The 26,985-nt window shown below is 42.7% G+C and overlaps 1 long non-coding RNA gene and 3 other non-coding genes across 4 annotated transcripts; all 4 read left to right on the forward strand.

Moving 5' to 3' along the window:
• The first annotated feature begins 4,433 nt into the window (after positions 1 to 4,433).
• LOC120808807 (uncharacterized) lies at positions 4,434 to 8,612 on the forward strand. Its single transcript, XR_005710013.2, has 3 exons — positions 4,434 to 5,243; positions 7,099 to 7,192; positions 8,486 to 8,612. It is a non-coding gene; the product is annotated as an uncharacterized LOC120808807 (long non-coding RNA).
• LOC120809917 (U4 spliceosomal RNA) lies at positions 5,003 to 5,143 on the forward strand. The gene has a single exon (XR_005710165.1). It is a non-coding gene; the product is annotated as a U4 spliceosomal RNA (small nuclear RNA).
• Positions 5,877 to 6,017, forward strand: LOC120809918 (U4 spliceosomal RNA). The gene has a single exon (XR_005710166.1). It is a non-coding gene; the product is annotated as a U4 spliceosomal RNA (small nuclear RNA).
• LOC120809919 (U4 spliceosomal RNA) lies at positions 6,610 to 6,750 on the forward strand. Its single transcript, XR_005710167.1, has one exon. It is a non-coding gene; the product is annotated as a U4 spliceosomal RNA (small nuclear RNA).
• Positions 8,613 to 26,985: the final 18,373 nt, after the last annotated feature.

Consider the following 26,985-nt stretch of genomic DNA (forward strand, 5'->3'; position numbering starts at 1 on the left):
GCGTGGAGCCAGGTTGTTTCGGGTCTGAGTTCAATATGTCCAAACCTGTTTGTCTGAACGGGTAATGCTGAGTCTTGAAACGTGCTACCCGGGGGGATGTTGGTAGCCAAGTCAAAGCGCTCTGAATTCACTAAAGTAGAAAATAAGTTCCCTTTGTTCGTATAGATTGCCTGACTGTGATGACATTTTGATCAATGTGCTTATACCTGCCTGCCGCTTGCCTTTATGTAGCTTGAATAGTGATGATCTGTTATCACGCTGGCGTCAAACGGCACCATTTATCAAGTGTCCCTCAGCCGGTCCGGACAGTAAAATGTTTTGAATGTTAACACGTTATATCACCTAATTTATGACACAGCGTTTCAGTTGTCCGTGATGATCAGATTCAAGGTTCATAGTTCAGATTGGGTTTGCCACGTGGGTAGACTGCCCCCTATCGGTGGCAGCTGGTGTTGTTTCAACAAATAACCACAAAGACCAACACACGGAACACACCTATTTCTGCATTTATATATGTATATAAAATATACATATTTACATTACAACTCCTATAAAGACAAAACCTGCAGCGACATTATAGCGTGTTATATATTCTATATTCTTATCATGAATGCTGGAGGTAGTTAAAGAACTGTGTTGCCTCCCCGGTGAATTGCTTTTCACCATTTTGTATCACATGTTTACTGTGCGTGCAGTGTTTGTTCAACAAAAGAATTTAATAAGACAAATGCCACGAAGACAATCCAATACAACAGCAATAATTAGCGCCTCTCTGATTTGGAGTCAAGACTTTTCATTACAAAAACAATCTACAACTTGCATTATTTTTGTACTAATGCTGCATCCACCATGTGTAGCTCTTTACATTGCGTATAATAAAGAATTGTGGAAATGTAAGTAGGAGCTTATCAAGCGCATGCCTCATTAGCAAGTCCATTAGGACAAGAAGGAATATCTGAATCATTCTCAATCTTGCAAAAATGTGCGTATGTGTCAAATCCCATTTGGTAAATAACGTACAGCAGTTGGTCTTGGTTTTCATACGAAAACGCATTTCTGACCCATCACACAAGTCACTTATGGTACAGTTGGCCAGGTCAGTGCTGGGAATGTTAATAATATATAGATCTTTGTATCTGAATACCTGAATATTACACATTCTAATAATTCCCCCACCCCCCCGGTTGTGCTCTTGCCGTGCATCTGCGTTGTCTGTATCCATCAGTTCTTGTTATTTATTGTATAACCAAGGGTTGCCAGTTATACTGTAGTGGCAAACCTAAAGATGCAGAGATAACAGATGGAGCCGCTCACAGACACAGGAAACTGTCATGTTGGTGAAGAATAAAGGTGTGAAGAAAGTCTCCACTGGTAGACAGCAGGAAGTTATTTACAGCGTAAGTAGCACTTTGATTTGAATAGCTTGGTGACCTGCCTAAGTGCCCCTCCAGCTGTCAATGTGACTTGCGTGTAATTACACAGGGAGGGATGTCCGAGCGGCTGGGTGACGGCTCCTCTGTGCGGAATTCTCCGCCAAAGCATGTGCGACAAGGAGACATCAGGTTTGGCATAAAGCGGACAGACAGGCGTATGGTGCCGTTCTGACTCAGCCCGGGAATAACCACACGCTGGGAATAGTATGGGTGGCAGCAGTGTGTGGGTGGGTGTGAACACTGTGCAAGCATGAGTGTGTCAGGGAGAAAGAAAGATGGACTATTTGAACCAGAAGTTTGATGTTTAAAGAAGCTGTTAGAGAGTATATCACACATACATGATGTGTTTAAATATCCCGCATATTGTATGTGGTTGTGTGGCATTGGAGAGAGAGCTGAAATCCTCACGTAACTGTCTTTGACCTTGAAGTTTAGGGATTTACTAAAAGGCACCGTGGGCGACATTTGTCTCCTCTTATCAGATGTCCCCTTGCGCTGGCTGAGCTGTCCTTTTGCCCAAGAACAATGTCATTGTTTTCCTCTCCCTGCTCATAACACAATCTAATCACAGTTTCCCAGCTCATCACGTAATGTCCAGGTGGCCCCGGCTCTGAGGAGCACCAGAGATCCTCTCAGCATCAATAAATGCCCTTAACCAGGCTAATAAGATGTAGTGCAGAATAGACAATGGCTATGTGTTTTGGGAAAGAAACACACACCTCCCTGCATGCACGCACGTTTACACAAAGTGTGCAGCGCGTCCATTCCCTACTGAGCAATATCAGTGAGTCTGAGTCGTTGTGCGTCCTTGACAAGGTCTGTAGATGTGTGATTATAGGGAGAGAGCTGCACGGTGTGGTATAAGCTGGATCAGCCTATTGGCACAAACGCGGTCCACAGTCGTAGCTGACAAGCTCACATTTCACACAAACACAGATAGTTACTTAGCCCGCTACGAGGTGCTCCCAATTGTTTAAAATAACTAAGATTCTGACCTCTTATTCTAGCCCTGTGATTGGTGGTGCAAGGGAGAGTATGGGCAGCCTTCTCCCTTTCGGATGGCATGACATTGTATGTTGGCTGATCAGCAGCCTGTGCTGAATGGCAGAGACACCTACGCCATCTGTTACACTCTATTTTCATCTCCCAGCCAACCACCGGGGAGAGCCACGGCCTGAAGGGACGCGCTGTGTTATTTGTTCAACAGGTCAAGTTTAAGCATTGCAGTGAGGGACCACCGAACCAGAATTAATGTCTGGTGATAAAGGACAAAATACTAAGTCAAGAAAAGTAATCACATACCTCAGAGAATTAGAGGAGATTATTACTGTCACAATTATTAAATGACCATAACGTAATGTTCCCTCAAAAGCCTTTAACGACAGGTTAAAGGGATCATCTTGTGATTTTAACTCTGCTCATGTGCTTCACGGGTTGAGGAAAGAAGAAATTTTGTCTTTTTCAGGTGAGGATGAAACAGGCTGGCAGGATTCATTCCAGATCACTCGGCGCAAACACGGTGTAATCCCCTTATCTGCGTACTTACCTGTCGCTGACAGGGATCCAAACCTACCTCTATGAACCTCATTGGCCTGACATTCTGACAGGAGCAAATCCCTGTCTAATTTGTCGGCCGAGGCAGCTTTGACACCTGTCACGTCACCGCTTATCTTCTGAGTGCCCAAAAGCCCCCGAATCATCCCACGGAAGCTTCACAACAAGTGAAAGAGCTTGTAATGTCTACACGGTGAACAGTAGCATTTGTGTCACACCTAGAACCCACAATATGCAAAGTGCTTACTAAGGGTTTGTGGCCTTATGGATGGAAATACACGTATCAGACATATCCTTTCTGTGCTGTTAAATCTATTTTTATTACCCTGAAATAAATGGTGGGTAATGAATTATTTTTTCGCTCTTCAAACAATAATCTGAAATCCTCCATTAAAATGTGATTGTTAATCCTCACAAAGTCAATCTGGGCAGGATTAGAGTTGTATATTGCTGATTTTTCTTTTTTTAAACGTGTGGCTCTGTAATCCTAAGAAACGTTTTACATAATAAAATGAGAATGTGACGGGGTAAAATGAGAAATAATACAATGAACAGTTAGATAACTGTTATAAGAAAAAACAAGTCTTAACTGTGCAGATGACTTCTTTAAAGCTGTGTCTCTGGGCTTAATTAAATATTCATGGTCATATGCTCCACGTGGTTAATAGTCTAAAGTCGTCTGTGGCCCTGTGCTTGGAATTAATAAGCTTCTGCAAACATTGAATTTGTTTGAGCGATGTTATGAAAGGTAATCCATCACACGGTCTGAATTGAATAGCGCACGTAGGAAAACGGAGGGACTCGTTTAATCAATTTCCGGTACGGGCATTTTTTCATTCCCATTTTAACAAGCTCAGCACCCACCATGAACCATCTGTACGACAGGTGCGTGTCCTACTGAGGAATCAATCAACCTGTGCTGTTGGGAAGTCTGCACGTAGTTTGTTCTTCTCTTTTTAAAGTAAGTCAAAGGGCATCTGCAGGAAGCCACAGCAGCGAGCAGGAGTTCAATCATCGAGGGAGAGCTAGCATGTCGAGGTAGCGCGAGTACCTGCCTCAGTTCAAGTGAAGCTCAGTTTCTGCTTCACCTTGTCAGTTATGATCATTGCAAACGTATTTAAGCCGTAATTAATTTTGCAATAACTGCGGATAACCGAAGTTATTTAAACTGTCCTCCAGTTCTTCCAGAGCCGAGTGCATCCAAGGTACATTAATAATTGCATTTAGCATTTACATTTACCTCAGCTTTGTTGACATGCCGATTTAATATGTTACGTTATATATTTCCTCTGTACGTACGTTTCTAATATGTATTGGTTACTTTCTAATTCAAGCGGCCCTCAAAGGGCAGACGGAGCTGGCTTGTCCTCGTCTTTGCTGACATCTGGTGGTGCTAAACTAGCATAGCATTGTGGGGGGCACAACGAGCAGAGAGACGTTTGCCGGGGATCTTTTGAAATGATGACTCCATTATAAAAATGTGATTTTCCACCACATTTCGACACGTAAGAGGACAATCCTCTCCCTCCACATCAACACAGAGGCACGTTGTGTTTTTGCCCGTAGGTGTGTTCTTGTGTGTCATCTTTCCGGAACAGGATTTTGCGATTACAAATAATTTCGACTGGGCCACCGTAGAATTGCGTCTTACGGCCGTTTTGCCTCCTAATACTTAAAATATATACTTGTGTGTGAAAATAACTTGCATGTATGATGCACGATGCATCATTAAATTGGTATACCTTGTTAATGAACTAGAACGGTACGGATTTGGAGCTAACATTACAATGAGTGTGTGGGGGACCACATCCCATCATGCATTGCGTCCATGGTGGATAGTTGAAAAACGTATTTAAGCTTGAAACTACGAAATTAACAGCAGGTTGTGTTAGTCGAGCGCACACTTTTCCATGTGCACAGACACACTGAATGACTGTCGTGAATTCATACTGAACTACCGTAAGTGAACAGTGTATGTAGCGGCATCACTCGCCTGTCGGTGACGTGAGTTCGTCAGCTTTGCGCAGTGGCAGTATCGTAGCCTATGAGGTTTATCCGAGGCGCGATTATTGCTAGTTGAAAACTTTACCCAATACCCCGCCTTGACGACTTGAAATATAGTCGGCAATGGCAATTTTTGACGGTCTCTAAGGAGACTGATAAGTCTGTTAACTGAAACTAAAATAACGTCGGCAGAGTCAATGTCTTACAGCGTTGCATTGGTACTTGATTCTTCCTCCCAGCGATAATTTCGAGGTACATGATATTGTGCTATAGTGAGCGTGCTTAACGGCTCCAGTTTCTTACCGCTGGAGTATCTCCATTTCAATCCACATACCAATATTATAAAATGTATTCCATTTCAATGACGTTGTTGTGTGAAAGAGTGTATTATGCTTGATCATATTCGATGTTAATACTACTACTAAATTTTCACCGTGCATATCTTGCAAATCCTAATTGATACATTGATACATTTTTGTGTCAATCTTACTGCAACTGACCGACTTCTTGTTTTTTTGTTTTATATGTGTCATGTATGTTTGCCATGTTTGCACAATAACTAGTCTTGGAACTAATACAGCTTTATCTTGGATTCCAATATGTCCGCCTGTGTGTGCGCCTGTCTGCCGAAATAAATAGTCCCGCCCATTTACAGTCACATGGTACGTTAAACGAGATATATAAACATTAATCGGAGGCGTGATTTCTGCCGGTTGGGTCGCAGAAACAACTCATAACCAGTTAAAATCCGGTGCCTCTCAACCAGACACTTATAATGAAAGTGACATTGAGCTTGTTTCATTTGTATTATTCAAACGACTTGGGCACCCTAACCGAGGGATGCAGGGCTCTGAGACAGGTCCGCATTGATGACTGTTCGTCGTCAGCTTTGCGCAGTGGCAGTATCGTAGCCTATGAGGTTTATCCGAGGCGTGATTATTGCTGGTTGAAAACTTTACCCAATACCCCGCCATGACGACTTGAAATATAGTCGGCGTTGGCAATTTTTGACGGTCTCTAAGGAGACTGATCTTCCTGTCAAAGTTAATTGCATAAGTCTACATATTCTACAAGTCAAATGTCGCTCTCAAATTGCGCCATGTACAGTATGGTTTACATGTTTGAGTCGTTAGGTTGAGCACTCAGTAAGCATTGCGTGGACTAAATTCAATTCGCGCCTTTCCAGTCCGTCTGGATTGAGGGAAACTTAAAATATAGACGTAGCGTTTACGTCACTTCCGCATTATTTCAATTGTACGTGTATTTATCTCACGTTGTGGTGCGTTTTTATGTCGGATCGTTTACTAGTGGCATTTGTCTTTGTGTGTATAAATTACCACACGTTTCCACCATTGCGTGTTACATTTCAAAGACGGGGATTATTGATACGTCTTTGTTTTATTTACCGATCCTATATTTTCCTCACGGGCTGTTACCATCGTACATACATGTTTTGTAACTTTATCATTATTGTTGATGTTTCTCTCTTCATATTTATAAATTATTCTCACTGTAATCTCTTAAAAATAAACTGGTCTATGTAAGCCACGCCCACACGCACCGTAACAGAGAAGGGTGGTGATACGATAGACCCGCTCGCTGGTTACTGTGGCTCGTCAGCTTTGCGCAGTGGCAGTATCGTAGCCGATGAGGTTTATCCGAGGCGTGATTATTGCTGGTTGAAAACTTTACCCAATACCCCGTCATGACGACTTGAAATATAGTCGGCAATGGCAATTTTTGACGGTCTCTAAGGAGACTGATCACGTTGTTAATGGAAACAAACCGAAAATAGATACGTACCCGTCCCACGTCATAACAAATACGTCTTGTGTCCTGTCTGATTCGTCTGCATTGGTCCTGCATTTCAAACTCAACACATTATCGGTCATGATCGAGTTCTGTCACATCAAATATGTTATAAAGTCCTTTGTACATTGAAGCTTTATGACAACGTACTTTTCACAAGCTTTACAACAGGTCTTTATAACGTTTGCTGCTAAATCTGATCTTTTTCAATCATTCATGAATTTGTTCAATGTCATCCCAATAGATGCTTTCTAAACATTACAAAAAAATCTGTGTTTCCGTTTTATTTCACTTCCAGCATTTAGATGCTGTTGTACACAGTCGCCGGGTCATGGAGCAATGTACTCAAAGGAACAGCAGAGGGCGGTGTTCAACAGGATATGGAAACAATAGTAAGTAAAGGAACACAAAGCTTAGAACATACATCTGCTATTTCTTTCAGCTTTTTTTTAATCCTTGATGTACCTTTTAAGATATTAGACGTTTCTGCTCCTGTGATTTATATCTTGTTTGACAATGAAACACTTGCTTTTTTTTATACCTCCCTGTAGAGCGAGAGAATAAATCACATTACAGGTCATTTCACATTACATTTTTAACCCATGGCTTTTTACATTTTTTCTCAGGGAGCAATTAGGGGTTAGGTGTCTTGCTCAGGGACACTTCGACATGGGACATGGAGCACCTAGGGTTTGAACCGCCAACCTTGCGGTTCCCAGCACTCCCTCTGTGCTCCATGCACCACCATCACTGATTTCTGATTGGAAGAAGGGAGGAGGGTGAGAGGGTTTAATCAAGTCAGTCTTGTCATTAGGCAGACACTCTCAGAGCCTCTCCTCACCCTGGGAACACTTCTTCTGCCGCTGTCATGCAGGGACACTTCATATTTTCACTCTCTCACACCGTCCATACTTGACATTTCTACCTTTTTAGAAGTGTAGCTCTCATTCAATAACTGGGAACTGTGGCAACTCTACTTTTTCTCATCTCAATTCGTCCTTGCATTAGTTCAGTATCAATTATTAATCAGAATGCATTTTCAAATGTGATTACTGTGATATCCAGCTGCTGTTCTCCTTCCTGGTAATCAAATCATGGAGTTTGGGGGAGGGGGGGTATAGGTCATGCTTTCAGACAAGGTGAAATGAAAGCTTTGAAGAGTGATTCATATCTGCATAAATTACTTGGGGCCTGTATTTAATCTTCATTGTGTTTGACCCCATTGCTTTTACACACACACACACTGAGCATTGATCACCATGCACCAAATGGAGATTCAGTCCACGGTGCCTGTGTGTGGTCCTCCCGACCGGCGTATGACCCCAGTGTCCTTTTGTGTGGAGATGGACTCAAGGCACTCAGGGCGAGTGTGTGAGACATGAGGGAGGGGTTTCCTCCCCCCGGGCGCGTTCGTCATCTCTCACACTCAGACCTTTTTTAGATTTCACTGACAACTCTTTAGCTGTCAGGAATGCAAAGATGTGCGGCTTTGTCCTACGTAAGCGACAGCCAAACATAAACAAATAAATTGCACAGCATCACAGGACTAGTTCCTAGGTAACCATGTGACCGTGCCGACGATCGCTATGGAAACCGGCGCATCCTCGCTCTCTCCCCGTCTCTCGGTGCTGCTGAAAAATGTGCGAGAATGTTTCCTTTCCTGTGAATTGCTTTTTACTTTCCAGGTTTGACAGATGTGGAGGAAAACGCCGTCCCGTCATGGAAAGTAATTCCCACTCGTACTCTGATGTTTATAAACCACATTCTACACAAACATGGTTGATAATAAAATGGCACTGTCTAAAATATTAACACCGATTCCATGCTTTTCCAACTCGTATGCATGAAAACTGTAATTAGCATTAACATTACAAATGCAGGACAATTTTAAAGATCAGAGTAAACAAAAAACTCGTTTTAATCTTTTTCTTTAGATCCTTTGTTCAGCAAGCTAATTTGCAATCCGCTTTGCGGCAGGACTCTTGTTTTGATCCCGTTTGTCACCAATCCAGGTCCGACCCGACGCTCCGAAGGGGGGAAGCAGGCGTCTCTTCAAAGAGTGAGACATCACTCAGCCCATTTAAAAAAGCAAAAAACAAAACAGGTGCAACTCTAAAGGAGACGCTTTGATTTATGGCCAATTGTGGACATCCTTGTTGCGTCACTTATTTTCGTGGGACTCCTCCTCTTTCCTCAGACGGGCCAGAAGAAGCGGCCCATTACTCACAGCAGAAAACCAGAGCTGTAGACATCACACCAATTACCCGAAACCTCAAAAGTTCTCAAGTCATCCAACACACTTAGTTCAACTTCTCCCAAACCCGCTAATGCCCCTCGCCGTCCAAATCAACGAGGGCTTGCCCCCCAATTAGCTGCCTCCCGTGACACCCTGACGCCGCGCCGCATCGGGATTGTGCTTCAGCTTCAATTACTTCTAAAGCCCTTCAGGCAGAGGTGATGGGTCTCCCCCGCCCCTCGGGGCAGCTGTCTCCGCGCCTGTTCTTCTTTTGATGGGGGGGGGGGGTGTCAGAGGACGGTCCGGCCTCGTGTCTCAGGAACGGGAGAGACGAGTGCTGCTCCGATTTAACTTGACGGATGATCACTAAGATAAATAACGTGAATTATTCAACTAAAGCCAACATCATAACTAAATCAGTTCAGTGTTCTATTTATCTCGCATCTCAGTCTTGAATGGATCCAGGCCGGCCGGGTTCTTCCTCTCCTGTCCTGTGATCATCTTCGTCATCGGCCCTGCAGATGTAACTGGGATGTCCCTTTTTAGGACTCTAAATGTCGTTGTGACAACGTAACATAAGAGTTGATGCGCAGTCTAACTATCAGTGCTGATTAATTCATCCAGCAGCTCGATGGAGGAATCCTGATGATCAGTTTCAAGGCATATCAGCTGAAATAAAGCCCATTTAAAAATCGACTCTTCCTCTTATTGAATGTTACTGGTTTTTTACCTCAACCTGCTAGCATAGCAGCGATGCTATCGTCAAGTCCTACCCGTTCTTCTTTTATTTCAATGCTTCCAATTACAGATTTGATTGCATCTGACTTGATCGTCAGATTCTCCGTATTAAATGAATCCAGAAAGGAGGTGTACTGTGCGTCCCTAGTTTGTGTGTCTGTCGGCGTGTGTGTTAGCGCACCGGTTGTTAGAAAAGGGAACCCCGACGCTTTCAGAGTATTCGGAGCAGAACCCTGACCGCCGCAGGCTACTCGCTCGGAAATGGCTTTTTAAAAGCTGCTGGTCTCTCCTGTTTCCTCAGGATCCCGGCGCTTTTAATTGGATTTCTTTTGAAAACCTTATTGCCTCCGAGGCCGGGCTGTGATCGCGTGTAGTTGTAACACGTGTGTGCATATACAGTCACTTTAATCATACGCAAACTTCAAAAACAACTTTTTGATTTGATTGGAATCGTGACCGACTGTTACCCCCCCCCCCGGTAATCTATCATAAAGCCCGACCAAGCATGAGTCATCAAGTCCGTCATGCATGTTGTCGGGCTGAAACGCGAGACTTGCAGAGTTCTTGTTAAAGGGGATGTAGGTAAACCTCCAATGTCGACTGCATTCATTCTCCACATCCCTCCGAGGTCTCTTTACCTTCTTAGATGAGGCACTTTGAGGAGGGACGTGTACTGGAGGCACCGTTCTACCAACCAGTCCCTAGAATATTTAATAAAATCGTGGCTTTTTCAAAATCCCATTAGAACAACAAAGCGGGTCCAAGCTGAAAGCAATTAGTCCGAGGAAATGAGCAACATTTATCCGCCTAAATGGGAACATGAATTGCTAAGGACAAAGATGGTATTGTGGCAATTTGAATGTTTTATTGTTTAGTTTAATTGTGCCGCCCATCAAAGAGCAGAGGCCTTCCACAACAACGAATAGCTTATTGTCTGTCAGAGTAGTTGCTGAACCACTACGATTATGTGCAATAAAAACATGCTCTAAAAGGGTTATCAGGGTTATTTACTGAATCGGAATTGTCCGACTGCTGAGGGGCGATGATCAAGTTTAAATGCTTGAGAAAAGGGCTCAATTAGAAGGATTTCTGCCGTCGTTCTGCAGAGCGTCAGTGGCGGTGAGAAGTGGGACGTGCACCACTTTCCTCCGGGCTCAGCTGGGAACTTTTAACAAGGTACAAGGGGGGCGGAGGGGGGGGGGGGGGTCCACTGTGTCATGAACCTGGACGCTGCGTCTCATCTGTTCTCCTCTCGCCACTTGTTAGAACCGGCTATAAATGGGTTCTGGTGTTGCTTTCACTAATGTAACACCATACAGAGTTTTTTGTTTTGTCTGTAGGAACATTGGTGTGTTGTAGAAAGTGTGACATCCACACGCTGCTAAATTTCCAAAGTAGTGGACTGAGCCAAAGTGAATCCACTTCTCGAGCACCGCCACTCAAACCGGCAGCTGGACGGGGGGGTAAGATAAATTCCCCTCCCGACCGTGTCTTCGGGTCAATGTTTCGTTCATTGAGCCTGTGCAAGTCCCGATGCGTGGCCACGAGAAAATGAACTAATCTTTTTTTGAGAGGACTCGTTACTCTCGAGTCCTTGTAAGGATTCGAATCGTTCACGACCGACACATCACTAGTAGGTTGGTTGGTTGGTTGGTTGGTTGGGGGGTGATGGACGGAGGCTCCTGTCCAGTGCAGGTGCTGCAGACACCACTTGCAGCCCATCAGGTGACGAGAGCATGCTCATGTTCACCAGCAGCGGCACCACGAGGAGGAAGACGAGGAGGAAGACGAGGGGGATCCTGAAGCACCAGGGACCAGCTGCGTCAAACAAACCTCTCGGCTCCACCCACGCAGGAGGGAGGAGCTGCCTTACGCTAGTATACCTAAAAGATGGTGATTGCATCCTAAACAAATAGATTCTCCAAATCCGTGTGCCATTAGCGAGTGGGTAGAAAACAGTAGCAGGTGTTACGATATTGAGTATTCATGGTGAAGAAGGCTCATAGACGGATGTAAGGAAGCTTTAGATGGGAACTCAAGAAGGCAAAATTATTTTGTGAAATTTTTTTTTCCCAAATTCTTTAACACTTTTACAGAAAAGAAAGCATCCTCAATGCAAACGTCACAAACCTGAAAAGGACGCGTATGGCACAGGACAGGAGGGCTTTCAGCGGCGAAAACGTCTCCTCGCCCTCAGTGATCTTGCTGAAGAGAGGAGATTGGGAAGATCTAAAGAAATATTAAAAGAACACCCCAGTATCAACCGGATCACAGAAGTCTCAGCTGTCGAACCACCAGACCAGAAAAAGGTCTTCTTACCTCGGTGTGAGGCTCCGGAAGTCCTCCCCCTTAACGTAATGTAAGATATATATATAATGTATATGTGTATATATATATATATATATATATCTATATATGTGGGATCCCTTTCCCTGCAGGACGTGACGAGGGGCTCCAGAGGAACAGCTGGATGTTACAGTCCACTTTTCCCAATCAGAGTGGCAAAGGAAGGAACGCTGCCCCGGGACACTTTATGTCACTAGGGCTTCATTTAGCGATTTTTGTGAGGTGTCTTTACGGAGACCCAACACTACAAAACGAGAAAATAATGTTGGTATTGATAAAGGCGTTATTTGGTTGTCGGTTTGTGAGTCTCAGATTAGGCTGACAAGTGTCATTTACATAACAAGCAGCATTCTGTTTATCAAATTTAATTTGTGTTAATCTCTGCACTTAATCCACTTTAACGTTTATACGCCATGCATAATTCATACCGAAGCAGGCAAGTACCCCCTCCCATAAAAGGTAATTGGGAAGCCATTGGAAGAGCGACTCATCTTCCCTTGCGTACAAATCAAATTTGGAAGACATAATCATAATATCATAATCCTATCTGCTCCTCGTGCGGCGGCTAAAAGGCTCATCGGGCGCCAGCAGGTGTCGAAGGCGCCATGGTTTTCATTCCGACATCACGTGGACCAAAACAGGACGGTCACTTTTCGTCTGGCTACGGCATCTTCTGTTGGGATGATTCGCACTTTTCAGATGAGGCTTTACATTTACACCGTGATGCTAAACAAGTTTTAATGCTGAGTTTGTCTCATGATGGTGGTTCCATGATGCCGTTTGTTAGTAGATATTGTGGGTTTTCAGTCGTTAGAGAGCGTGAGAAAGAGAGAAAGCAGAAACTAAATCCCACTATTATTTGGTTGCTTTAATAAAAAGGAGCTGATTAAAAGCTTCATTGCGAGTTGGAGTCGTTTAATCGGACGTCGTGGCGCCATCTGCCAAGCGTTGCCGCTGGAAACCCAAAGTGCGTCTCACGTCCAATTTGACTTAATCCCAAACGCCTCAACAAACTCCCCCCCCATGCCCCCCATGCCCCCCCACACTCTAAAAAATCTGACCAATGGTAACGTAAAAAAATTGTGGCAACAAAGTGACAATTAATATAATTGATTAGAATTTCCTAACATGTAATTAATAAATAAGCAGCATTTATTAAATTCAGCTCAATGTAATTCAAAACTGTACTTAGTCTTTTTTATTATGTAACGATTACTATTATTTATTTAGTAGATATTAATTAACTCCAATCCCAGTTTTTACAGTGCATGGCTTTAAATTGGGGCCTGATTTCACTTGCATAAAATCAGTTGAAAAATAACATTGCAAAGAAATGTAAAAGTCTCCAACAGTTCTGCCATTTAACTCCGCAGACTGACTCAGCATGTCGGAATCGTTTGTAAAGGAAAGAATCGTTGTCGCTGTCAGCTTGAACAGTTGGGGCCCAAAAGTGTGTCGATGCGACCGGCCGGTTGTGACATTTTCTGCACAAAGATCTTCAGGTCCGCTCCATCGAGAAGTGGATCTATTGACGTACGGGGAGTCGATGCAATAACAAGGACATGAGCGAGTTTATTATGGGATTTCTGTCCTAACCTTCAACCTGTTCCAATGAGAATGGTTGTTATTTATGAGTCCGGGTCTGCTGGGTCACAAACACCCACCCAGAGAACCGGGGCTGATGGAGCATCGGGACATGGTCATCATCCATGACAAATCTTCTGTCAGACAGGTTCTCATTCCACCGGCTCAACCCGGGGGGCAAGATGTTATTCTGGAGGAAAGATTATACAGGAACCAGAAATCAGAGGAAATGACAGATTGAAATGTGACAGGAACTGAAATCTTTACTTAAATCGGCAAATTTCCATAATCTTGTAAAACAGTAAAAAATGTCCCTAAAAAAAATGTTTGTTTCTGTACATTGAAAATATACTCACAGAAATAAGATGGCAAACCGAACGTGGAGCTCATGCTACAGATGAGTAAAACCTGCAAACACCATGACGCCGTACTTCTGATGTTATCATCTGAAATCATCCATCCATCCTGCTGCGGGGCTGGAGTCTATCCCAGCCAACTTCAGGCAATACACAGGGTTCACCCTGGATTCACTCTGGATTCACTCTGGATTCACTCTGGATTCACTCTGGATTCACACACCTACGGGCAATTTAGAGTCACCAATCAATTTGGACTGTGGGAGGAAGCCGGAGAGAACCCACGCAGACACGGGGAGAACATGCAGACTCCACACAGAAAGGCCTCTGGGCGGAGTGGAACCCAGGACCTTCTTGCTGTGAGGCGACAGTGTTAACCATCACGCCACCGTGCCGCTGCTCTGAAATCAGTATATTTAAATTACATTGTGTTGTGGAAACACAAAATAACAAACATGATAAAACAACCAACATGCAGTCACTTAAAAAATAGATTTACATTTACAGAAATGATTTACATCACAGATTTTCTTATTTTGTGGTCATTTATTTAATCCTTAAACAACTATTAAATTCTTGTTATAGGCAAATAAGCAACATGTCTGATCCATCAGCATGTTTTTTTTATTTTTATTGAGTCCGACATTAAAAGCAGAGCCTTTAAACGCTGTAGATGCTTCGGTGGCAACGAGAGGCCGTCTTTATTTTTGTCAAATCATAGTTCAATTAAAAATTAGCACCCTGAAATGTGGCGGCTTTAAAGTGAACGCACTGAACAGACCAGAAGGCGCCAAAGATAAACCCAAACTTTCCACGAGAACATCTCGTTCTTTTGACTGAGCAAATTAGGATCGGGGTTTATTTTCAAGGAGCAAACAAGTGTGATTGTATTCTGGCGTATAGACCGTGTCCTTGGCTTTCACCTTGCCTGGAGCTCTCCTCTTTGCTGTGAAGGGACTGAATAAAAAGCACACACTCAAAAAAAAGAAAAGCGCAGCATCCTTAATGTCAAAGAAAAGGGCTTGTGACTCAGAAATATGATGCAAGGTTTTTTTTTTTCTCCAGATTTGTTGAAAGGTTTATGAATAATACCATTTCTTACCTTATCAGCCTCTGCTTTTCCAGCCCGAACTCCCTCAGAGAGAATCAGCAGTATCAATCTTTCCCGGTGTGGATTTTGGCTCCAAAATGTCCCCGTAAAGTGAATTATCAAGCTATGCATGAAGTTACTGGTTAAATGTACTAAAAAGACAAGCTGACCTTGAAGTGTAAACTGGCACTTTGAGGAGTTGTGCACAATCAACTCACAGTAAACATTATGTGTATGTCGGCTAAAGCCCCGTTAATGCTTCTGCGTTTTCAGAGCGACGCAAGGACACGCAAACGCAAAAGCGTGTCCTCGCGTGTCTTTTCACACCTTCTGGGTTGGATTGCATGCAATCACGTGATGCAACCACGTGGGTTAATCCGATCGGGTATGCGGATATCGTGCAGACGAACACCAGCAGCAATCGGATTTCGAGTTTACTCACTTTGGACCCCCGATTCGAGGGAGTGCGGATACGGTGCGTTCGTCTGCACGATGGGGCTCTCCGGAGACGGGGTTCACCGGGTTCAGACAAACTAGAGTCCTTCTGCACGCGGTCTTGGAACCATGAAGTGAAACGAGTGCGTCGACACGAACGCGTAAAGACGCAGAAACATGCGCCGGCCTTTCGTCCCTCAAGACAACGAACACAAAGGAAATAGTCACAACTACTTGTTGCAGTCAGCTAAACGTATCAGTGAATGGATGATGGCCTTTGTTGTGGAGAATTTCACCACCGCATTTGTATGTAAATGTGGTTTAATGTTTGACAACCTCCCCCTCCCAAACATTAGGTGTCCCTGCTGTTTCAATCGGTTGCAGGAGCTGATTGGAGGGTCGTCAGCTGGAAGAGCCACACCTAACTTCTCTTACCACCGTCCCCTCCATCGTTGCATTAATGCAGCTTGTTACAAATAAAGCAGGCGGCTCATTTGTCTCCGTGTTGTTGTGGCGGTCCTTGAGCGGGGCGGTGACAACGGCAATTGTTTGCAGATACAGATTACATTTAAATTTTAAATTGAGAATCAAACACAAGCCTTTGAAAACCAAATTTCAGTTTGAGCCACATTGGTGTTGGCCTGAATCAGTCTTCTTCCCTCCCGGTCCTGCGCAAACACAACTTCTCAGAATATCAGTCAACATCTTATACATACGTTGAAGAGATGAATAGTTTGGCATCACACATGTTTGTCAGAGTGAGGGACTTTAAATGTTAATAAAAGCTCAGTTCCCATTAAGAAAAGAAGACTGCAGACCTTCAGCTTTAATATCCGACGTCAAAGAGAAGCAGAAAAAGAAGAACGTGTGTCGAGTGAGTCGTCGTCTCCTGTTCGAACGCTTGTTCTGAGCGATTATAGATGGACGGAGGAAAGTGGCTTCTGTCCATCTGGGTCTTCACTGTGACACGGGTCCATGCTGCGACAGCCGCGTCAAAGCCACTGGGTGCGATAAACGGCGTCCTCCGGAGACAGATTGCAAACTGGTAAATTTAGACCACAACGCCGCCCGTTCACCGCCTCCCTGCCGGCCGGCCAAGACGGTCACAGACTGCAGGAAGGATAAATGATGAAGCAGAAACCACCGGTTGTTACCTACGTACAGAGCGAGCAGCAAGAGAAACAACTTTCATACTTAAGATCATTTGTGGAGAGTTTTTAGACTGTAAGAGAAAAAGTCTTTTACAGGTACAAGTACGTCGTGTTTGAAGGTTAGAAGAATCCAATAATGATGTATTAGTACGTGTACATCAGCAGGCCAGTTAATCTGCTGTCAGGTACATTAATCAGTTACATAGTAGGCAGTAAAATAAACACTTATTTTTAACACGTCATATTTTTCCCCCTATGCAAATATATTGCACAGGTGTGTAAAAATAGCGACTCAGAAAATACATTAATTGATTGATTCCTGTGACTACCTGTGACCTACTAAGAGGCCACAAGCTAACTTCTCCAAGTGGAGCCGCCCCCGAGTAAACCTCGGCCCCTAGCGGCTCCGTTCCCTGAACCTCCCTCCTGTCCGTTTTGGCGGCCTTCCACGCGGCCAGCTGAGCCGCTGACTAAGTCCCAGGCTGACTCCCTCAGCGAGTGGCCCGGGGCGGTCGGCTGCCATCCGTGCTGACATACAGCTCCAAAGGGGGGGGTGAATAATGGACGAATGCAGTCCAGAGATTTTTCATCAGTGTATGTTTTCCAAAAGAGCAGAACAGAAACAAACGTGTGTGGACTTTGCATCAGGAGCTACAAGTAACTTTGATTATGAGGTGCAGTGAGTGCATTTGTATTTAGGACAACCCTGATCCCGTTATTTCAGGAAACCGAGCGGCAAGCTGTCTGCTTTCACCTAGATGGAAAATAGTGCTGTTGTGGAAGCAGACAATAGACGTTGCTAAGAAACTGATGGGTTGCCGGACAATGATAATTACACTGCTGGAATGTGATCGCTCGTGAGTAATTTATCCAGCATGCGGAGGGACAAGAGCGTGTGGAATGTTGCATCCCCCACATTGCATGTGACAGAAGCAAAGTAAACACAGGCACGATCCACTAATGGAGGCCCTCGGACAACCTGCAGCCCAATGAAAGATAGCAGTGGCAGCGAGCGCCATATACAGTTTGGCAGCAGAAATCCTCAAGATGCAGAAAATGACAATGTGAATCTGCATCAGGATTCAGTGGGAAACACAGCAGACTGATTGTAACAGCTTGTAATCACAACGAACACAACGGCTGTCACAACTTGCCAAGTGAGAACGGAAGGACTGCAACACTTCAGCGAAACGGGAATGTCTCCTTCGATGTACACATTCTTACTTCCACTCAGTTTCTGCAGATTTACACAACGTTGGCACGTCATCAACGCTCCGCTGCAGAAAAGTGCAGCATTTTCTTTGCGTTCAGTTCAAAGCAGTTAAAGAAAAGCAAGTTGTTGAATCGACTGTGAGCGCACACGTCTCACACAGGACGGTCCCGACGTGACGCGACCTGCCTACTGGCCCTCTCTCCGCCGCTGCCGATCATTTGATTTGGGATTTACTTGCCAAACGATCACTTCGCAGTCAATCGACAATCCTCTCAGAGATGCATGAAACGCAAACCAACGAGGGCCGGCGACGCTCTGTTTTCCAATTTCTCATCCGCGTCTCATTTTTCCTGCGATTGATTTTAAAACTAGAGCACCTGCGGCTGCTGCTTTACTCTGCTTGTCGAAAAAAAAATACTTCTATGGTTTCATTGTTCCCGGATTGGATTGCAGATGCTTGGCGAACCTGCTGATTCCACATAGCAGTTTTGAATGAGAAATGATTCACTTCACTTTGTCAGACACAGATTTCATGCTGGTCATATGCTGCTTTAAAAAAAAATGTATTTACAGGAGCGTTACAAATTGCCCATGTCTTCCCTTGTTTGCCAAACATGTAATTAAATAAATTAGTAATTAAATTGTATGAAGGAGATTAAGAAAAAACAAACGAATGAAGATGAAGAAATTGCTTAAGAAAAATAAAGTTCCATGTCAATAGGAAGCATGCATGCAAACGGTACATAAATTGTATTTTGTGTAAAACAGAAATCTTCCCCAGGTCTTAAATCTGTCCTCTGTTAGATTTCTATCATATATTTTATTTGCTGTTGTTTTAATTGCTTCTGTCTCGTCTTTATACATTATGAAAATTTCAGAGCAAAATGTCAGATGGAACCTTCTTATTTAAAAAGGTCAAGAAAGAATCAAGAAGATGTGATTCCAGCCCAGTAAACTCTTCATGAACTCATCTGTTTTCCAGGCAACATTGTCTCAGCAGTCACTTTGGTTTGGCTTTGTTCTACTTTACCTCACTTCAAACCTTCAAAGACTCATGTCGGAAAAGATGCTTTCAATCATTTTAGTGTTATTTTGTTACAAGAATACCTATTTAGTTTTTACTTTACAGGCATCAGTACGCTCAGAGAAGTGAAGCAACGTAGCCGAGATGAGTGAGGTTGACTTTTAAATTTACCCTCTGTCCATATTTCGTCTGAGGATGAAATCAGAACAACTTTTTCAGCAACACTCATTTTATGGAAGCGTCTCGTCTCAAATGCTCTTGGTATTTCATGGCTCAGGTTTAAGGACTTTTAGCAGGTGTGACTGTGAAGAGATTATTTCATTTTGAAACTGACGTGAAGCCTTTAGACCACATTCTTATTTATAGAAGCTTTTGGTGTCTTTATTGGACTGAATGTGTAATCGTATAAGTGCAACAGTCAGATATCGAGTATTCAAGAGTTTGTTACAACAACAAAGAAAAAGATCTTTCAAGGAGACCCAACGCTGTCTCTATGCACGTACAGAGACTCTCTAGACTACTGAAATTAGATACACGACGTTTGGTGGCTACTGTGGTGGGAGGCTCAACAATTCTCCCCCAACAGATTACAACTATTTAGTTTTGCTGGTAACCGTATTATAAAAGCAATAAGGTACTTGAGGCAGTACTGTATCTTCAATAATGTAATAATGTGACCTTCTTATTCAAAAGGACCAAAACAACGCAGGGACTGAGTGCGGTGACCTTGACCTTCGCTCCGTGTGAATGACTTCGTCATCGTCCTGAGCTCATTAAGGTCATCGGCGACAGGAAAGTCAAAGATCTTGTTCCTTTTCAGGCCTGTTGGGCTGATCAAAAGCATCTGACTGATCCCCTCTGGATGGAAACACGTGTCTTCAGAGTGTGAAGGACTTTAGAACCACACACGGCTGCTCAGCGTCGCCTCAGCTCGTGTCGTATCAAAGGGCTCATTTAAACGATGAAGTTAGATTTGAGAGTTTTAGTCAAGAAAAGACTAAAACCAACCATGTTGATTATGTTGCTGTTAATTTTACTAAGCCCTCAAAACCTTCTGATTTCAGACTTTTAAGAACGGGTTACTAATAAAACAGGCTCACTAACTTTGTACATATTTTTGTGGTTTAGTATTTACGATGGCTCAACGCCAGGAATGACCTATTTTATGAAAACAAGCTAAACGTATGTTGCCTCAGTGCTATAAAATCTGAACAATGAGCGTAAAACGCTATAACACAGTAGAGAGAAACTCCTCTACACGGTTTCCTTATAATAATAAGAATGTATTGAAGGGTGCAACTTCAAGGATTATGGTATTTTATTAGGATTGTTGTAAAATACGCCTTTGTCTAAACACAAGGTGGCCAACTTTATTCTTTCCTGCAATTTAAATTAAAGTTGTGAGATGAATCCTCCACACAGAGCAATACGGTTCTACTCTGCAGCTCTTTTGCACTAGTCTGTCTAACTTCATCACCTCCCCCCTTTGAGAGTTCAACACTGGCTCTTTAGCTGACAACTTAAATGGGTCTTGAGGAGGACAACAAAAACCATTTAAAAAGGCAGCCTCTGCCACCGGGGAGGCGGCTGTTGAAGCCATTTGGGAAATTAGCTGAACAGCGTCAGTTCTCAAAGGCCGTCCGGTGGACAACCCTGCCGGGTTTCTTCAGACTAATTTAAAGCGATTGTGTCTTAAGTCTTCATTTAAATTGAAATGTTTTGGGTGAGTTTTAACACACTATCTTAGATTGACAGGCGTGGTACTGAGGCTCAGGATCCCTTCAGGCCAAAGATTTGCTCTTTTATGCAAATTATGAACTTTTGGGGCTGGATTCTAACATTTAAATTAGTCGCCTAAGAATTCATTCCTGACAAAGATCCGATTTTCACTCAGTCCCTTTGTGTGTCCCTTTGTGTGTCCCTTTGTGTGTCCTGGGTGGATTGGAAAGGTCTAAATACAGACTGACTGAGCATCAGCTCACCCTGCATGTCAATGTCACGGAGCAGAAAGGTCACTTTAAAGGGACTTAATCATTATGCTCTGACCAATATTTAGCAATATACAGTTAAACATGTTTGTTACGGGGCCCTTATACGCAGACATTATGTAAGATAGTGGTTGAAACTTTCTTTCAAGCACTGCAATCTGCTCGTTTTTCCTCTGCATGTTGATACACTTTTAAAAATCGATGTAAATGATTTGTAGGTTGGCGTTAATTATTAACGTTGTATACAGAAATCTAAGAAGAAAGAAATGGTGTTGAAATAACTGTATTTCTGTCCTTTTTTCCCCACTAACTGAACATGTATTCATTTATTAAGGACGAACATCACGCTCACATCAAACATGCAGAGCCTAGAGATTGCACGGCTCACGTCTTACATTAAGCCATCATACATATTTTGTTAAGGCTGCTTTTCAGTGCAAAGCACAGTGTCCGCTGGCCAATGAGGCCGTTTTATAACTGACAGATAAACCTGTGCAGTGCCAGTTTACAACAAGAAGCTGCATTACTTTATTGTATTATATTTATGTGGAAATAATATAAATATGCCATTATCTTGTTTATGTGTAGACCACAGATATTGGCCTGAGATTAAGTTGTGGTAAGTAATTGTAAGTTTAATCACAACTGTAATATTGCTGAGAATGATTACTTTTGATATTTTTGTCATCAATCATTTTTAATAATGGTTTTGTCGTGCGAGGAAAACTAGGACGACACTGGAGACTTAAATCAAAGCAATAAGTTTATTGGCAACAAGAGTATTCTGTCCTGCAGTTTAACGTGCACGGACCTCAGGAAGTTTAACAACATGAAAAAAGGCACTTAATACAAAATGCGCTCGAATTATTTAGTATCAAAGAGCATTTTTGATTGGTTATTAAGATGAAGGCGGCTCCTGCTTAGAACCCTCGGAGAGCCCCATTGGAGCACAGGGACGTCCATCCCTCTGGGCTCCAGGTCATCACGCCTCCCATTGTTCATGAGTTCTACAGGATGTGTGCAAGAAAATAATAATAACAATAATAAAGAATGTTTTGAGCGGTAGGCGCAGTTCTATGTATGGACACGTTATTCTTAGAATGGGGAACAGGTGCTTCCTGTTGAACTGCATTTGACCAGATAGTGCTGCATCTTTTTGCAACATGTTTGTCTGCTGGTGTTGTGACTTGAAATGTTGTTTGTGCAATCCGGCCTTTCAGCGGCCTTCACCCATTATTACTATGCATTTATGGTTCAAGTGTAATTTCATTCTAGCGTTAGCGTGCATGTTTATATTTTAATACTCAACAGTTTGAAATTGAACAGCCAAAAAATGGATTTTAACATTAAACTGTAATGCGTAATATTGTCCTATAGAGCCATATGTCAAAATAAACCATGAGATATGCAGTAAGCCAAGAATGGCAGCTTTCCAATAATATTGCCAGTTGTCAGTTATTGATCAGTTGACGAAAACACAAAAATGTAAATCAGCATCTCTGGTATGAAAAGAAAGAAAAGATACCACATCAAAAACTTGATTCTGCTTAGAAGAGTCCATATTCAAAAACAAAAAAATATTCCATCATGATAAATCAGATCTAAATGTTCTTGCAAGGAGCAAAACTCGTCTCCCGCATGAAACTCGAACGTTTTAATGTCAATTACAGGCCGCCTACACCGAGCGTTGCAATGAAATTGATGCAGATCTCAGCGAGTAGAAGTCACTGACGGTCACACATTACGTAATGTAAGTATGGCAACTTAAAAAGGCTGAAAAGTTGTTTCACCCCAGAAGACGTTGGTCTAAACTTACGAAATTCTCAGACCATCAGTTTTACACGCCAGTTCTACCTGGGTTTATTGCTCCATCTAAAACACAGATGGGAGAGAATCTGACCTTTGACACCAGCAGGCTGAAGCAGCCTTCTTTTCATGCCATGGCTGATGTTGGGCTCCACCACAGTGTAAGACCAAGGCTGACTTTCAAATGCAGTGTTCTGCTGCAGGACACAAAACCCCCAAAAGGAATGTGCCTTCACACCGAGGTGTGATCTCTCTCTGGGGGAAACAGCGCTGGGATCTGATTGGCCGAGCCACGGACACCACAGGGGTCCCCCCCGGGGTTTACTGTGAGTTCCCTCTCTCAGACTTTCTTTGCGGGTTGACTCTGGTCAGTGTGAGGTTAAAGACAGTATCTCTCAAGTCTTTTGGGACAGACCTCAGGTCAGTGTGAGGTTAAAGACGTTAAACGTGAGTAAGGATGAGACAACACTCCAAATCAACTTTCCAGACGGGCCTCAGGATGAAGGATTCAGGCCTCTCCAACCATTTTCTAGCTGCTTCAGAAAGAAATGAGTAAATATAAATTATGAGACTTGATTTTTAGTTTGGTTATTAGTCCTTTTTTAGGGTGGCGCTTAGCGATCTATCTGATCTTATTTTAGCAATTATTAATAATTCTATTGAGGTCAATGATTTCATTTCACAATAGCTATTAACCAACACGTTACCCCTTCGTCGTGCCCGCGTGAGGCTGTTCCCAACACAGGCGTGAAAGGCGCCTCGGTCCAGTATTATGCAGACGCTCTAATGAACTCGCTCACAAACTGCTATTTAAATAACATTTCGGTCGCCAGTAATATGAGTACATTTAAAATTTGACGCCTCATTTAGGATTCAACAAAGAGTATTCAGAAACAACAAAAAAACAAACAGTGGATACTGTGCCGTTAAAAGGCTATTCATACAGTACACAGTTATTGTTATATTCTGAGAAAGATCCTGCAGAACCGTTTCTAACCTGAGTTTGGTCAACTATATTTAACTCCCTGACCATGAGTCATAGCTCGCCCTCTGGAGTGAATTCAAACACACTGTGGAAGTCGACCTTTGAAATAATTTACAGACACTGACTCTCTGGAGGAAGAGGCGCCCTTCTTTTCTGCTAGGAGTGAAAACTGGAGGTTCAGGCTCCATAATTTAACCCACAGAAAGAGATATCGGCTTTGCACTTGGCTGATAGGAATGCACTAGTATAGTTAGTTTTAAATATTGCAGTGAATTACTTTGCATAAAGCTTTAATTTTAAAGTAAATTAATGAAAAGTGTCTCACTGAGTGGCAGCTTCCACTGTGTCAGTTACAAGATAATATTCTATGCCATTTTTTATAACTGCACCAAAATCCTCTTCGCAAAGCTTATTTCTGGGACTGGTTTAAGATTACTGCTGATATTTCTAATTTGTTCAAATTTAACTAAAGATTTGGCTTCATGCCTGTGGATGGCTTTGTGGACAGGATTAAAAACGGATGATCATCTTTCTGTATAATCAGCTAAAATAGCAACAGAAATATGGCAACAAGGGTGGATCAAATCAATGTAATAGACCAAGAAACAGAATAAATAGACATGTTTCTCTGATCAACGAGAATCAACGAGATCTCATTAGAATGTTTAGTCGGGTCATTTTCAGTCTTCTTTTCAAACAACCCGTAGAGTTATTAAAAAGCATGCAGGGGTTAAAGCCCTTCTGCTTCCGCTTGCACCTGGAGGCCAGGTACCTTAATAGTAACTATTGGTTTCTATAAATTCAGACACAATTGAACTGAAGCCCAGATTTAAACAAGGGTCACTATCAAAGGTAACTATTTAATATGTAATTAAATCTTACCTGTGGATCAATGAAGTCTATTTAGAGTCCCAGAGCACTATAGTTGTTGGCCAAATTCTTTTCTTCTATATCCAAACATGATAAAGCCTCTGGCAAGGATAATGACATTCTCAAACGGTAAAGAGAGAGCTGCACTACTTTCTGCTGGAGTACATTTTCTTTCCCCTGTCGACTTCATATTGATCTAGTTGTTAATATGAAGGCCACTGATTATACAAGTGACGAACATGCCTCTCGGGTGGAATGATAAACATCCTCCATAAAGCAGACTGCAGACTGTACTGCCTAATTGCTGTCAGCATAGTTTGGTCTACAGAGATTTTCACCTCCGTGCATGACCTTTATTCTCTCAAAATCTATTGAACCAGCAAATGTGATATTTAGGGTTCGGCTCCGGTGGCCTTTTTCATTTTGGATCTGAATCCTGCTTGGAAAATATACGCTTAAGTGGATTTACTACTACTCTGCTCCCTTGAGACGTTTTTGATTAGCAAAATGCAATGAGGGAAAATATTCCAGAAGCAGGGTTCCCCTTTTTAGTGCTTGCCAATAGTCACTTTGGCTGACCCGAATTTAAAACATGGCTATAATCAGTTTGAATTTGGACTGATCTATACCGTATATCTGAAAGTAACAGGCAACTGCTATAAAAAAAAGGTATTGTGATGAATCGGCCATGAGCCTTAGCAAATCACAGCACAGATGAAGTCCATTGCCACAAAACAGGCGACAAAGTGGTCTTTTATTGGGAGTTTATTAAATCTTGCTTACGCAAGATGAAACGTGAACAAGCCTCATTAGAGAGGATAAAAAAAGATGCAAACACCATCTTCCATTCAGGTTACCTTATGGGAAAAATCCAGTACACCAAAAAAAGGACATAATGGTGCTTTAGGCTCTCACAACAGCAGCGGCCCGAATTCAACCACCAGAGTACATCATTTCATAGGGGACCATAACTAACTTTAAGACAAAAAATACACAGAATTCATAAGAGGTGGGCAGCACCATGAAAACAAAAAGGGGGAGACCAAACAATACAAATTCCAACGGCAGTAACATCTAAAAACCTGGAATGAACACAATATATTTAACTAAATTTAGAGACACGGATGAACTTTAGTCAATGCAAAAATAATTTTATTAGACAAAATCACCTTAATCAGAACATCACATTTCCTAATGTTCGCTCTAACGCATCACAGTTGGCACAGTCCAATTTCCTGTAGGATTCCCATAAAGCAGATCAACTTCCTGTTTGACCTCTTTGTCACCCAGCTGGTCCCTTCCCACAGCACCCCGGGTACTAACCATTTGGTTATCATAACTTCAAAATGAACTTTAACAATTGTGCTATTTTTCTATAAATCATATTTTATCCAAGTGAAATTTTAATGTTTTAACCTTTTGCCAAATAACTAAGCCCATGCACCGACTCTGTACATTGACAATTAAAGCTCTTAAACCAAACCCATATAATGGCGTCCTTTCATTTATTAATGAAAGCAAAGATGAATGTATTAGATTTGTGTGGCTTAAATCCTGCCCATCACATGTATCCATCCCAGAACTTTATTCCTCACACAGTTCAAACAGGACGTTTCTCAAATGAAAATCCCATCTGCATTCATGGGTTTGAATTGTCATGAAGTAGCACACCAGCAACAATCCTTACTGTAACTAATGATCCACAGTCCGTTTTCTTTACTTCAGCATAAAATGTTTTATGGTCAATTATCTCGTAGTTGACTGGCTTAGTTTCTTTAAATAAGGATTTTCTGGGACATCAACGGAGTAAGTAAATCAGACATTCACCATTTACATTTCCCCTGAGGATATAGCTCGTTGGGTTGTGAGTGTGTGATTAAACGAACGGTGTAGGTTTCAGTTTTATTCCATGAACTCTTCAGCGTCTGTTTTGCTTCCCACCTGCTGGCCAAAGTGAAGCTGGTTAAACCCTGAAATAAACACCAACTGAGTATCAACTGTCGGTGTGATTCCCCACTGCAGAGAAATCTTTCAAGTTGGTGAACATTTCCTTTAAAAAACTTGACACATAAGTGAATTATTTGGAGCTCTTGGTGCTCCCCCGGATCAACAGGCAATTGACGCAAAACAACTTTCTTTAATTAGGCCGGCTTGACTCTGTTGGCAGGTTGTCGGCAAAGGTCAAGCTACTGCTCTCTTTAATGCAAAGCGGGGAAGAATTGACAGGTATTAACATATTAATAAGGAGCTGTTCTCCATATAAATAGGGCCGGTGGATCGCTCAATTCTCTCACCGGTTAAAGGTCGGCCACAGTGCATCTTTTCTGTGTAACGTGAAACCGAAAGAAAGCGGCTGCGGGAAT

This window comes from Gasterosteus aculeatus, chromosome X (assembly GCF_964276395.1).
Source record: "Gasterosteus aculeatus chromosome X, fGasAcu3.hap1.1, whole genome shotgun sequence".
Lineage (NCBI taxonomy): Eukaryota > Metazoa > Chordata > Actinopteri > Perciformes > Gasterosteidae > Gasterosteus > Gasterosteus aculeatus.